We start from the raw sequence: 9,084 nt of genomic DNA, 5'->3' as shown, positions 1-9,084 counted from the left end.
TGATAATTCAAATAACAAGAAAGGGAACAACAACTAATCTACTTAAAAAGATTGAACAACAAATCTTTAACCTATAGAAATGAATGAAGCAGTAATTGTAATCTACAGGAATTAAGCAACAATCTTTATCTCAGAAATGATTTGAACAACAAACCGAAAATGGAACAACAAACTAAAGTGAGTTATGAAATATAGAACAACAACCTGAATCAAATGTAAACGCACAACAAACTAAATCAAATATTACACACAACACATCTATACTGAAGGAAGCAGTAATCTGAGTTTCATCATAACAAATATTAATCACAGTTTTGAAGAAACAGTGATTGCGGTTACCATGGAACAAAAATCCTAATGAACAACAATCACACTTGGAAGTAAATCGTAAAATAGACAATAGTACCGATTTATAAACACATAGCGTTGATACTTCGAAAACGAAAAGTAATGGTAATCTGTAAGGAACATCAATGTTATACAATAATATCGATCTGTAAGGGAATGAAAATGCGACACAAATTTAGAATGATCAACATAGCATTCCAATTGCAAAGGATGACCTTACTATTCAAATATAAGTGAAATATAACAGAGCCAATATATGAAATAATAAGGAACAACAGATTACTGAACAAAGTAAATAAGAGAAATCAAACCACAGAAGACTTGAAATTGGAAAATAATGGTACAGGAAGCAAGTGATCCACTAGGGTTGGGCCCTTAGCCTCCAGGGACGCACTGTTGTGATTACTCTAGAATCAAAGATGGAATGGCAATAGAATTTATGTATTAAGCATCAAAACAGAGTTACAGTAATCACTCTTTAAAAAGAGTCGATGATCAAAGTTTAAGTTACAACAGTGAATTTCATAAAACAAAAATAATCTTCCCCTTGGGCTAACAACGTTGTCCCTCTTTATAGCAGTTGGGTGGAAATACCAAAGATACAGTTATTCTTTGAGGTAGCGAACCCTCAGGATCAAAGGATCCTGATCCTGAGGGATTCACCATATCGTTATTTCTCAGTTATCTCTTTGTTCTCTTTCACCAATTTGGTATCTCCTCTTCCTTTTCCTGGCTTATGCGCTCCAATCTAGATTGCCTCGTTTGGATGCAGTTCCCTATCAAAGGGACAACAGTTGATTTCGTCTTGTCTTTTCCTTTGGAATGGTGATCTTCCATTTTCTTCCTTTTCTGCATAGAAAAAGGTAATAATTAGTCATTTTACATTACTCACAAATCTTCTAAACTTTATCATAATCTTTCACCATATTCCCATTTCATAATGTAAAGAAGTTATGAATTAAAGGAAATGATAACAAAATAAGTGGCAATTACATACCTTCTCTAATGCTCAAAAGCAGTTGTGCATGTTGTTCAACGTTTTCATCACTACATCTTGTTGCGTACCACGACTGTGATTTCTGATTGCAATCTGATGACATATATTTTGTCATTCCAATTGCTGGGGGGAAAATACTTCAAGTGTATCATTATCCGCCAGGAGTTTGATTTGGAGTTCACTATTTCCAAGTCTAAGAATTCATTTGTTTTCACTGAGTTTCTTTGCTCCTTACCATCTTCTTTCACTCCCTCTCAGATAGAGGACCATATTCAAGACGATATACTTTTCCTAATCAGTACCCTTGATCCCTGGTATAGTGACATCATCATTTACCTCCAGACATCTTCATTTTGCTCTGACTTGTCTAAGGATGCTCGGCGACGCATTCACCATCATTCTCAACCATATTGTATTATTGGAGACACGTTATACCATGTCGACGTTGATTCTATTCTCTGTCATTGTTTAACCCTCGAGGAAGCTGAGAAAGTTTTGAATGACTGTCACTCTGGCACCTGTGGTGGTCACATGTCTGGTTATGCCACTGCTCAGAAGATTCTTCGTGCTGGTTATTTTTGGCCATCCATTTTCAAGGATTGAATTATTGCCATCTGTTCTTGTCATGCATGTCAAATCTACCAGCGCAAGATGCATGTGCCACCCTCTCTTTTACATTCGGTCATTACCATTGGCCCTTTTGCAAAGTGGGCATTGATTTTATGACCTGTAACCCTCGCTCGGCCGGGGGCATGGGTATATCATCATTGCCATTGATTACTTTATGAAATGGGTCGAAGTGATGCCTACATTAACTAACGATGGTAAGACAGTTGCTCAATTTCTATTCAATCATGTGATTACCAGGTTCGAAGTCCCTCAAGCCATCATCACAGATCATGGCTCTCATTTTCATAGTTACATGATGGCTGAGTTGACATCCCAGTTGGGCTTGCATCACGATAGTTCGATGCCATATTACCCTCAGTCTAATGGGCAAGTTGAAGCAGTAAACAAAGTTTTGGTTACCATGCTTCAATGTACCATTGTAATGCATAAGTCCAATTGGCATTTGATGTCATTTTCAGTTCTATGGGCCTATCGAACCTCGGTTAAGGATGCTACTGGATTTACATCATTAAATCTAGTTTATGGTCTGGAGGCTACCCTTTCGATTGAATGTGAAATCCCTTCTCTCAAATTAGCTATCGAACTACTACTGAATACCACTCTGGTGGAGGAGCATCTTCTTTACTTAGAATGACTTGATGAGACTCGTCGACTTGCTTCATTGGTCATTGAAGCATAGAAGAAGTGAGTGAAAGCTCACTTTGATCAGACAGTCAACCCGCGTTCCTTCGTTGAAGGGGATTTAGTCCTGTTGTATGATCAAGCTCATGATAAACTAGGGGCAGGCAAATTCGAACCCATGTGGCATGGGCCCTACATTGTAAAACATGTTTTGCAAAAAGGTGCCTATGAGTTGATTGATTATGAAGGCAATCTCTTAGACAAGCCTCAAAACGGGCTTTATCTTAAGAAGTATTATGCATGAGTATTTTGTGCATTTCTGTGTACATAAGTGTGTTTTAATTTTTGTACATGTTTGGCTTGGTGTATAAGTGTTTTTCGCTTATTGAGTCATTTTGCTTCTTAAGCAGATGTTTGTCGCACTTTATGTTGGTTTCACTGATGGTGCCTATTGCAGTACCTGGAATCTTTCCTCCAAGACGTGGGTTATCTATGATCCTCACAGTGAGTGGGTAGATCTTCAAGGTGTTTGTATAGGATGCACTACGAACAATGTCATTGAATATAGTGTAGTTATTGAGTTATTGACTGAGGTTGTTTCCCTCAATATTCGCACTTGGTTGTAAACCTAGATTCATAGCTTGTTTTTCTCTAGCTCAACGGGCATTATTCCATCAGAAACCCTCACATTTTAAGGTTGTATTTATGTGTTCGTTTATTGGAAAGGAATTTTTATTTCATTACATATCAACACCTTCCTAGAAGGCTAAATACATTAACAAATGCATTGGAAAATCATGTATTAGATAGACATTTGCGACATTTATAAAAGTAAACATTGAGACATAATAAGTTAATAAAACAAAACATAGGTATGTATATATATATATATATATATAGATAGATATAATATTAGAAAATTATAAAACTATTTCAAATCAAAAAATGAGTTTGTTACCTCTATCATCCCAGTGTTCCCCAGGTGGGAGTACTAGGTCTGGGTCACCCTTGAAGTTCATCCTAGCATATGGCCAATCCTCTACAACAATGAGCTGGCGATCTAGCCACTCGAAGAACTCTGGTCTCCATGACATCTGTTGGTCGCCACCTCCTCGAGGCATCAGAATGGCCCAGTGAGTGATCCGCGGTTCCCATGGTGGTGGCCATGTCATGGCCACCTCCTATCTCTGGAAGATGGGGATCCATTCTAAGATGAATGGTACGAGGATTGAGCCCTATCCAAACTATTGGTATCTCCTTGCTGGAATTTTGTCAGCTGCCATTTGAGGTTGTCTGCTACCGCCTCGACCTAGTTGAACTTAGTGGGGTTTAGAAGTCAGCGACCAGCCGGATTTGAGTCTTCATGGCCTCATGCGAGGCCTGTGAACCAACTGCTCTAGTGATGGTGGAAAGGAGAAATCTTAGGGACAAGTCCACAACTGCGGAAATCTTCAGTTTTCCTCCCTTGTCTGATTTTTTGTGCCTCTGGACACATTCTCCCCATGAGCATATCCATCGTTTCTTCTGTGATCCAAGTACCTGTCATTCGGGGCCTTTACCCCCTCCGTGATAACCTTGTCAAGAAATAGATGTCGTTGGCATCGATTTCTAGCTCCTACCCCTGAATTTTGAATTTCCCCTAATTCGGATCCCATGCTCCAACAAGATATTGGAGTAGGTCCGGTTGTGCTCTCAGACAAGGCACCATAAAAAATTTAAGAAGCCTGCAATTCCAGAGCACGTCCAAGCAATTTGGATCCCCCATGGCCAATTCATCATCATTGCTATGTTCTCACTCTTTCCACTCAATCACCATGATTTTATCCCTGCAAACACACACATTGTAATTATAAGTACTCTATTTGTGTTTTAAATCTCATGAAATTGCTTAATTTTTGAGAAATTTTGGTTATCAGTGTTCGTCGTGCCTATTTTTCAAACAGGTGTGCCTAGACAAAATCTACAATTTTGAAAATTAGGGCTTTTCGCGACTGTTTGGTGTACAGTCGAGAAGGGCCTAATTTTTCTCCATTGAAGATTTTGGCTCATCGTGGTCTCGAGCTGGCAACCCGCGACGACTGTCGCGAACATATTCATTCCAAAATCTTCCTAAATGATGGCTAAAATTACCAAAAATGAGCTACATTCTATCTAAAAATGCAGGAAAAAGTGGAGTGCCTACCTAGACCGGACGAATTTGCCAACAAGCTTCTGAAACTCCTCTAGTTGATCGTTGAAATCGCCAATGCACAAGGGTAAATTTTTCACTCCAAGGTAAAAAAGTAAAAAGTAAATTGATTTTTACCTCATGGCCCTTTTTATAAGCTTTTTTGCAAAATTAGGGTTTGGAAATTAGGATTTTTTTTCTATTTTTGAGTAGTTCATGCATATTTACATCGAAAATAGATCTTGCACTTGCTTTTGGAGTCATCCTTAAGCTCTTTTCTAACTCACAAAACATGAAAATATCGTCGAGATCTTGTCACTTTGAACTCGTTAAAGGCTATGAAGCATCATCTACCGAGTATAAGTTTACCCTTTTCACGGACTGGGATAGATTACTTACGTAAAAGGTATACATTGGTCTATGATGGTCAATAAGTTCCCTTGGGTATTGTTTTCTACCTTTTCGGATTCAAGGAACACATTTACGAAAAGGGACCTTTGGAGTTTTCTTTTTCATGTCTTTTTCAAACTCTCTAAATATGAAAAAGACTCTGAGTTTTACCTATGTCAGACTCATTAAACCCTGACAACATTGGACTTGTCATTATGATGAGACCGAGCTTCTCCTTCTTAGGGCTTGTTAAGACTTACTAGGTCGGATTTGTCCAAAGGACAAACTTACATTACACGCATGTGATATTCCCTTCAAGCTTGTTTTTCAAAAATAATTAGGGTACTCACCAGAAATGGTGGGGGGAATTTGGAAGTAATCTGTTGGTTGTATTATTTGTTATAGCAGCTTGTCGCTCTTGAACATTGACACTCTTTCTACTTCGTGTCGAGTTGGGATATCATCACTTTATCGTTGACCTTCTAGGTTTTGGGTCATCCATTTTGCCTCACTCCATCTGATCCATGCTGCATCGTCATGACCTTTGATCCCTTGGTATCAAAATGCTGCCACACTCTGGAGTCGTGTTGCCAATATGTTCAAGAGCTTAATCCTTTTGTAGTTTGTACCCTTACACATCTTCCTCTGAATATCTATCTCATCCACATTCATCTTGTTCCTTTGTCTCGTGTCGATGATGTGGGAACATTATGGCCCTCCTTCGACTGATCGCTTCCTGTCGACTTCAACTCATTATATAGGAAGTTGATCTAGAGACTCCTTTCTGGTACCTTGGAGCTTGCATGCCTTAATAGCAAGTTCTTCGCATTCAACACTAGATTTTCATCATTGACCTTTAATCGGGTGATTTCACGGGTGTTCGACTTCAAATCATACTTCACGATTCATGGATCATACTAGTGGTACCTTGAGAACTATTGGCGTTACTGTTGGTCTCCCTCGCACTTGTTAACAGTTTTCATCATTGACCGGTAATCAAGCGATTTTCTAGTATGCTTGACTTCAGCACATTTATTCGCATACTAGAGTTTGTACCTTGATCAGGTTTGGATTCAAGACCCTGGGTTCAGATTACACGAGCCCAGGTTGTGCTGATTGGTTCATGATTGTACACATGACTCTTTTGATTGGATGGCTAGGACCATACCTGAGTCTTTCATATGGTCTTTTTGATTGGATGGTTGCATCCATACCATAGATCATTTTTGTTTATCTTATGGATGGTTGCGCCCATGCCTTATGCACATATGTTTCCTTTCACTATGTACTCATGTGTCAGAGATATCAATTGTACTTCTGTGTAGAAATTCTCATTGTAGATTAATCTAATTATGAAATGTACTAAAGCAAAATACTTAATCTACTTCTACAAACAAACTTGTGGAAGCTTAATCGATTTTGAGCAAGATCAAACACAACACATATAACAGAGGAGAATATTCAATCACACATGAAACACAGAAGAATACTCTGGGAAAGCGTCAGCTAAAATCCCTTCTATCTGTATTACCATACAAGTGGAAATATCTTAGGATTACACAAAGATTTAGCTCTCAAGCTATCCAACTCTCAATACAATCCCTCACTGCTGCTCATAGACAGAATAGACAACACATATGGCTTCTCCTCTATCCTTGAAGCCTCCTATTTCCTTGCGCAATTTTCCTTGGGTCCTCCAGTTGTAACCTGTGTGATTCTCACCTCACAAACTGCTCTGACCTCTGTAGAAATTGTGCAATCCTCAAGGAATAAATTCTTTCTACATGCAAGAGATTTCCTCATGGGAATATTCTTGCAACTAATAGTACATTGTCCCTACCTTTAATATCAACTGGGTCTTTGTCTGAACTGACATGCGTGAGTTATTTATGAGATAATATTCAGTTATCTGGAGAACATTAGTTGCATGCATGCATGCATTAACTGAATGAACTCACAATTAGTTCCACAAACTGTTTGGAACTAATTTAACTGGAATTAACTCAGTTAATTGAGCTAACTAATTAAAACTCAAATACAACTCATCCTTATCTCCTTAAGTAAGGGATAATTGTTGCATGTCTTCACAAAGACTTCATGAAATTAACTCAAGATGAATTAATTAATTATTTTTCAAATAGCTGGTGAGACTAAATTCGAATTTTAGTTCTCAATTTGAATTCAAGGACAAATTAAAATTGGAATATATCCTGAAATTCTATAGCAATGATATTTTTAGCATTTCTTGTTGCTATTTTCAACACTCCCTCTCAACAAGAAAGGGATAATATTCCACCTCGATCCTGTCTCTATGGAACTCGAATTTACACTTTGACAATGCCTTAGTCAAAATGTCAGCATCTTGGTCCTTGGTCGAAATATACTGCAACAACATGATCCTCCTCGCCACACAGTCTCTGAGATGATGATATTAAATGTCGATGTGCTTGGACCTGTCATGAAATACTGGATTCTCAGAGAGTTTGATACAACTCTGATTATCACAATAGATCACAGTTGGATTCATACTCTGATCAAACAAACCAACTAGAATTTTCTGCACCCAAATGGCCTCACATGCTGCCTGACTTGGAGCCATGTATTCAGCCTTTGCTAAGATAAGTGCAACTGACCTCTATTTCCTGCTGTACCAAGAAACTGCAGCTGAACCAAGGTTGAAAATTCCTCCTGATGTGCTCTTCCGATCTGATGGACTCCCTGCCTAATCTGCATCTATGAAGCCCTATAGCTTCACTCCCTTTGACCGTCTGTACCATAATCCATACTGAGATGTGCCTCTGAGGTATCTCAAAAAATGCTTAGATGCCTTCCAAAATAGCTTGGTAGGATGAACCACAGCTTGACTCATTTGGTTCACCACATTGCAAAAATTTGGTCATGTGTTCACTAAGTATATCAGTGAACCCACAAGCTGTCGATACACAGTAGCTTCTACTACTTCTCCTGAAGTAGCATCCTCCTTCCTCCAGTTACCTGCTAGAGGAGTTTGCATGGGCTTGCACTTCTCCATGTGGAATCTCCTGAGTATCTCATTTGCATACTTGCATTGAGACACAAACACTTCCCCATCCTTCTGCCACACTTCCATGCCTAGAAAGTAGTGCATGAAACCCATGTCTTTCATCTCGAACTCTCTTGCAAGGTCCTCCTTGCAAGACATGATCAATTGATCATCACCTATCAATATCAAATCATCAACATAAAGGACAATGATCAACTTCTTACCTCCCACCATGATGTGGTACAAGTTCGCATCCGCTTCACTCTTTGTGAAGTCCAACCCGGTGAAGTAGTTGTTGATCCTAGGGTACCAAGCACGAGGTGCTTGTTTCAGCCCGTACAAATTTCTCTTGAGTTGGCACACATGTGACTCACGATCGAAGGTCTCAAAACCTTCTGACTCTCTATGTACACCTCTCCCTCAATCTTGCCATTAAGGAATGTAGTCTTCACATCCATTTGATGGATCTTCCAACCCATCTGTGCTGATAGTGCCAACATTGATCTAATAGATGAGTACCTTGCTACAGGAGAAAAAGTCTCATCATAGTCGATCCCCTCGACCTGTGAGAAACCACGGGCAACAAATCTTGCCTTATGTTTCTCAACACTACCATCAACAGCATGCTTCACCTTGTAAAGCTAACAGGAACTCACAACTGACTTGTTCTCTAGTCTTGGAACCACATCCCAAATGTTGTTCTGAACTATGGAGTCATACTCCACCATAGCATCAATCCAAATCGGCTGATGCACTGCTTCCTCAAAGGAAGATGGCTCGGTCTCAACACATTCCCCAATAAGGGCCATGTATCCAGTGTACCTATCAGGTGACCTCCTCTATCTGCGCTTAGAAGATGGTTCTCCCACATTCTCTCTCGCATCCGATAACAATCTATCAGCTTCTCTC

This window comes from Pinus tabuliformis, chromosome 2_2 (genome assembly GCF_031772625.1).
Source record: "Pinus tabuliformis cultivar Carrire ecotype Pingquan chromosome 2_2, CPIR1, whole genome shotgun sequence".
Classification (NCBI taxonomy): domain Eukaryota; kingdom Viridiplantae; phylum Streptophyta; class Pinopsida; order Pinales; family Pinaceae; genus Pinus; species Pinus tabuliformis.
The sequence above is the reverse complement of the archived record's forward strand: the minus strand, read 5'-3'. Positions refer to the sequence as shown.